Below are 6000 nucleotides of genomic sequence, written 5' to 3' on the forward strand. Positions count from 1 at the left end.
GTTCTTCATTTTTTTTTTTTTTTTTTTTTTATCGAGGCATTAAGTCTTGACCCTTGTGTTGGCTGGCTAAGCGCTTATTCTACTGAGTCACAGTTTCCCACAACTTTAACAAAAAGTGTCTGAGTGGGGTGTGTGTGTTTTTTTTTTTTTTTTTTTTGGTTTGAAGATACAGTGATTTATTTAGAAAAAGATAAAAGGTATTTTTCTTTTAAATGGCACACTTGTTAGACATACTACATGTATTTACACATCAAACAGGGAATAAATATCCACTGATGGGAAGACAATTATCCACTTATTTATTTTGCACTTCCACTGTTCATCTTCTGTTTCAATTTTCTTTGCCTTTTGTAAATACTTTTTATTCTTGTTTTTAAATCAACTTTTGGCTCTGGTTTTACCCACTGGATTTCTACTGGTTTCTACTCAGCTGGTATAACAAAAACATCTTCAGTAAGGTCACAGAATAACAATCTATGGCTCTTTCTTTCTCAGTTTCTGCACATCTTTTATTTGCTGCTTCTGTTTGTATTTTGCAGCTGTGATTGATCTTATGATCCACCGATGCATATTTGGTGATTGGTAGTGAGGATTTTCATACGAAGTTGGTCCTCCAAAACTTCCCTGAAAAATCTTTATCAGATTTATGACAAAACAAGGTCCTATTTCTACAAGTTGAGCATCTACATCTATGATCTGAAAGTTCCGAAACCACATCCTATTATCCAAAATGGTGAAAGTAAATACATGGTCCACAAACAGCTGGCTTTTGTGATGATACTATGGTGTACTAAAAATCTGAATTGAGTTCTTTTAGCAAAGCATAATGTGACAATTCATCAAAAACAGGGTCAAAAGATAAAAGTGGCTGAGAACCTTTCAAACAGTTTCCAGTCATCTTTAATTCAGCTAGGGTGTGAATATTTTGAACAAGAAATTTGGCAGAGGGAGGGCCCATGAGGTGAATTTGAAAACCACATATAAAGATCTCATTTTTTCTTAGCTTCGAAATAGATGTATTTATTGCAGTTTTTCATTTCACAGACCTCATTAATCACAAATAATTTATCTTTAAGATCCATTATAGTATCTGCTTTAGAATGAGGCATCAGGGTTCTCAAGTCCTGCATTAAATGTCTTGTTCTGAAATTTATTCCTCTTGAAGAAAAGATGAGAATCCGTTCCTTATTTTTCCACTTGTCCTTGCAAACAGGGCCTGGAATGTGGTCTCTTCCAGCTTCCTCCATCTCTTCTGCCCTAGCCAATGACTTAACTGGAGGCCTGACATTTTGTTTCTTTTTGGCTTCTTCGCCCCAACCTGAAAGTCCCCACTCCACTTCCTCTTGGCTGCCACCATCTCACCCCAGCACTTTTGCTGTTCTTCATTATTTTTAATTCTATTTTTTTCTGTATATTTTCAAATACCTTTGCTTCGTATACAAATATAATTTATTCTGGTTGATCATATCTGCTACTGCTCCTCTTTATTATAATTTTAATTGTATTTTCAACTCTGAAATTTCTGTTCTGTTATTTACTAATTTTAATCTGTTGAATATTTTGTTTGGGAATTTACTATTTTACTAGTCTTATTGAATCATTTCTATGTATTTTCTTGACCTTTGTCTAGCTTTCTTAAAGAAATTAGTTTGAATCCTTTTTCAGGCTGTTTGCACTCATTTGTGGGAGCAGTCTTTGTACTATTACTAGTTTTTTGCAGTCTTTATATTTCTTATTACCTTCTGTTGATGTCTATGTGTTTGAAGAACAAGGGATTTCAAATTGGCTTTGCATGGAAAATTACTTTTCCAGTCGACCTGTTCTGAGCAGGATGTGTGACATGATCTAAGGATAGGATTATTGCTGAAGTCTTTCAATGCATCATCAAATAGGAAGATCTGTTTCCTTGCTCCATGGGATTGGTCCTGGATCCACTGGCATGGAACTGTTGATTGGATATAGGTCCACAAGATCAAGCACTGTAAATACCAACCTTGTGTCTAGATCTGCAGAGATCACCAAGGTACTGGGATGGGCTAAAAATCTCAGCCCATTGCATAGGCGGTCAGTCCACAAGATCTGAGTACGCACTAGAATGAGACTAAGGTCTGCTTACATAGAATAGGCTTGGTTTCATGTACTCAGGGGTGATCCTAGAAGCTTGATCAGTGTAGAATGCCCTAGATTGAACTTTATTAGATCAGTCCTGAATCCTAGGTTTGTTAAAAGATGAAACAGAGAGAGACTAGTTTGAAGAATGGAGGCTACAAGGTCTGGTCTGTCCCTAGAAAGGCCTATAAATTATGCCGAGTACTAGCTTCACACTGAGCCTAGGACTACCTGAAATGGATGTGCCTGGAACCTGGCTCTCCACGAGCAGGCCTGGCAAAATGTTGACCTGATGCATGCATCTACACTGCCCAGCTTAAAGGCTGGGTTGAGAAGTGCTAGTTCAGTGTTTAGAGGTACAAGAGCTGGCATAATTCCTGGGGAAGCTTGAAACATAACAAATCTAGAGTCTAGGTCTATCTGTACTTAGCTATATCTATGCCAAGACACATGAAATCCAGAGCATTAGGATTGGTCAGCCTGGCACTAGGCAGCCCAAAGACCAAGTCTGCCATGCAGCTGGAGCCTGAAGCCACAGGATCCACCCTAGTATCAGGATGGGTATGGAGGCACCCTCACTAGGTACCATATGGCAGTAAGATGGACCCAGAAGCTTAATCTGTAAATACAAACCTGGACTGTGAAAATGTGAAGACATGCCTAGCAAATTATATTGCAGTATACCTGGTGTTTGGATCTGACGCATCAGCTAACGCTTACTTCCCTCTCTCATTTCCAAAAGTACAATACTTCTCTCCACACTTTTTAGTCTAGACATGGCGGTCAATTGACACATGTAATACAAAACTATCCCTTCTACCCTTTTCAACTCATCTTTCTATTTCTGTGCTATACTCTGGAGTTGTAATCTCTTACCTGGCTTACTTGGGTCTTTTCAAGCTGTTTTCATGTATGAATGGCAGTTCATATTAAGTTTCAGTGAGAGTACTAGTCCTATTCTGCCCTCTCACTCTTATCAGTCTGGATTCTAGCTCTTTCTTAAAAAAGAAAAATTAGATGGCAGGATAAATTCTGCCCTTGGGCTATAATTTTCTCACTCTAGTTTGGTTAGCTTTAGTATTCAGCATAGGGTGTGATGGTCTCCCACATGCACAAAACAAAACAAAAAGAGGTGAGAACATTTACAGGCCAACTAGTCGAACACCCACAGCTGAGAAATCAGAAGCAGAGAGGTTAAGTGGTATATCGAAGGCCAAATAATTTGCAAGTGGTGATCCCAAAGTTGAGATTCAGAATGCAACTTCCTGCCTAAAGCTTTTTATGCTAAGCCATACTGATGCTCTCTCCTCTTTCCCTATATACCTGGTTCCAGGACACCAGAAACAAAGAAGCACTCTGACAACTCAGTTAACTTATGCACTCCAAAAACAGAAAATCCTAGTACATCTTCCTATTTTCTTTCCTAAAAGATTTCCCACCTAAGTTCCTAGAATGAAAGCTAGAGCCAAAGAAGCACCAAATTCCCCACAGACTGACTCCTCACTTCTTTCCATCTTCTGATCTTGTTTACATGTGTTCATCTTCAAAAGTTTTAATGGAATAAGAGAAAATGAGTGCTTTAAAATCTGTGCTTCAGTATGAGTCATTGTTTTCTTTTTTTATACTAGTAATGGTAAAGCCTTCTGTTTTTAATAACTAATACTGCTGAGTTCAATAAAAAGCACTTAATTTAATTTAATCCAAGCCTTGATCAATGCCAGCTTTTCCTGGAATTTTATCTTTGTTTCAATTTGAATTTCTGTGTTCAGAAAAATGAGAGGCCAAGAGAAAGGAACAGAAGTCAATTAGCTTGTAGGCCTGATTCTAGACAAAAAACATAAAAATATAAGATTGACAGGTAAATGCTAAGATTTTAATGTTTCTTCCCTACTAGATAATCTTTTCCTGGAAGAATTAATGTTTTCTTTCATTCTGAACAAAGAAACTGAATGATTTTCAGCCCCATTTGGAAAATGTTTTTTAAATGAAATATTCCAAAGCCAATTAGTATCAGATTTCTAAGCTAAAGGTATATTGCCTTTAATATGCTAATAATCAAGAGATACGCTACTGTAAAATTAGACACAGAAAGCCTCTTGAAAGCCTCAGTCCACATACTAAAGCAGCCAGACTCAGTGCTTAGGAGATTGGAATGAATATAAGGACTAAAATGGAAGTTGAATAAAGGAACTTTGAGGATAGTTTTGATAAACTTTTTGAAAGGAGCCCCTCATTGTTACAATTTGGCTCAAGTCTATCTCTGAAAACACATAGTATTAGGAGAGTCACCACTTACTACCAGCTGACAACACTTTAACTTACACCCAAAGGTCCTATTGTCCAATCAAGTACAAACTTTCCAAAGATTTCGAGAAAATATAAAAAATCTCAGTTTTGGTTCAATTATGTAGTTTTTCAGTGCAAAGGCTTTTAGGGTCATCTTTAAGGCTCTTAAAAAGAAACTAAGTAGGGGCCGGGGAGATAGCTCAGTAGAATAAGCACTTTCCTGGCAAGTTCCAGGGTCTGAGTTCAATCCCCAGTTCTGCCAAAAAAAAAAAAAAAGAAACTAAGCATGAGGTCCTGTTTTCAATCTCCTCTCAGAGCAGGATTATTGGCACTGAGGATTACATAATTTGCCAACATGTAGAAGTACAGGCGGAACAGTAAGCCAGAGACAAGATAGTCTGACATAGAATACATAGTTCAATTTCCATAACATGGTTCTCCATAGAGTCTCATCTCCAAGTTTAACTGAACTATAATTCTTAGACTATAGAAAGTTAACCCTAGGATGAGACTTAGAGTGCATCAAAGTAAATGATTCACATGAGTAAGGGTTTCACAAACCAATAATATACATACATATATACATATATGGATCATGAATAACTTGTTCTGTGACTATTCTGTAAGAAAGGCAAACACTTCTCATAAATTATAACTTGATAAAAGAGTAATGTTTTGCAATACAGATAGTATGTGACATCAGATGTGACATGATTTCAATGGCTGTCTGTCTGTCTCTGTCTCTCTGTCTCTCCTGTCACCCCCTCCCTCTCTCCCTCCCCCCTCCCCCTCTCTCTGCCTCTCTCTGTAGGGTCTTGGGTGATTTCTCCCAATATAAGATTATGGGGGAAATCTTGTCCATAGAGGAGGAGAACAAAAGGGAAGAAGAGTCCATTTCAAAAGAGATGGAGATATACGGGAAACAGGTCAAAATGTTGTAGAAAAGCATCACCTGAATAATGCTATAGCAGCATGAGCAATGTATATGTTTAATGACAATGTAATGTCTCATTTTGATGAAATGATCAAAAGGAGGCAAAAGTGAGAGCCACTGGATAGGAGGTTTTTTTGTTCAAGTTGAATGCAAAGAAAGAATTCTGTTAGTGATAATGAAAGTCATCCTACACAATAACCTTCTTATCTCTTATCTCCTCCATACCAGCCACATGGGTTTTCAAAGGTAAGTTCATATTAATTTGTTTTTCTGCAATTTTTTTTTTTTTTGTATTTTAGTGAAGGGTCTACAGGGTGTTCAGGGTCTCACTACTAGATCAGACTCATAATGATCTGCCTGTTTACAGCCTCTCAAGAGCTGGGATTACAGGGGCACACTACCACGCCCAGTCTCAAATTGCCATCTCAGTGCACCCTGGGAGCAGAACCAGCACAACAGACCCAGGGATTGAACCTTCAGCCCCTATGCCTGCTTGCAGGCACTTTAATCTGCTGAGCTACTTGGCCAGCCCTAAATTTTTTCAAGTATTTATTTTTTTTTTTTCCGTACCAGGGATTGAACTCAGGATGTAGTGATTCCCAGGCAGGCACTTATGCCACTGAGCTATCTCCCCAGTCCTCTCAATTTTGTATTTTTATTATTTTGTATTA

At 37.8% G+C, this 6000-nt stretch overlaps 1 protein-coding gene and 1 pseudogene across 1 annotated transcript in view; both read right to left on the reverse strand.

Moving 5' to 3' along the window:
• The window catches only part of Hpse2 (heparanase 2 (inactive)), a 905948-nt gene that overhangs the window by 610667 nt on the left and 289281 nt on the right, over nucleotides 1-6000 (reverse strand). The gene's annotated exons all lie outside the window — the stretch shown is intronic.
• LOC101583044 lies at nucleotides 300-1357 on the reverse strand (annotated as a pseudogene).

This window comes from Octodon degus, unplaced genomic scaffold (genome assembly GCF_000260255.1).
Source record: "Octodon degus isolate 3935 unplaced genomic scaffold, OctDeg1.0 scaffold00010, whole genome shotgun sequence".
Lineage (NCBI taxonomy): Eukaryota > Metazoa > Chordata > Mammalia > Rodentia > Octodontidae > Octodon > Octodon degus.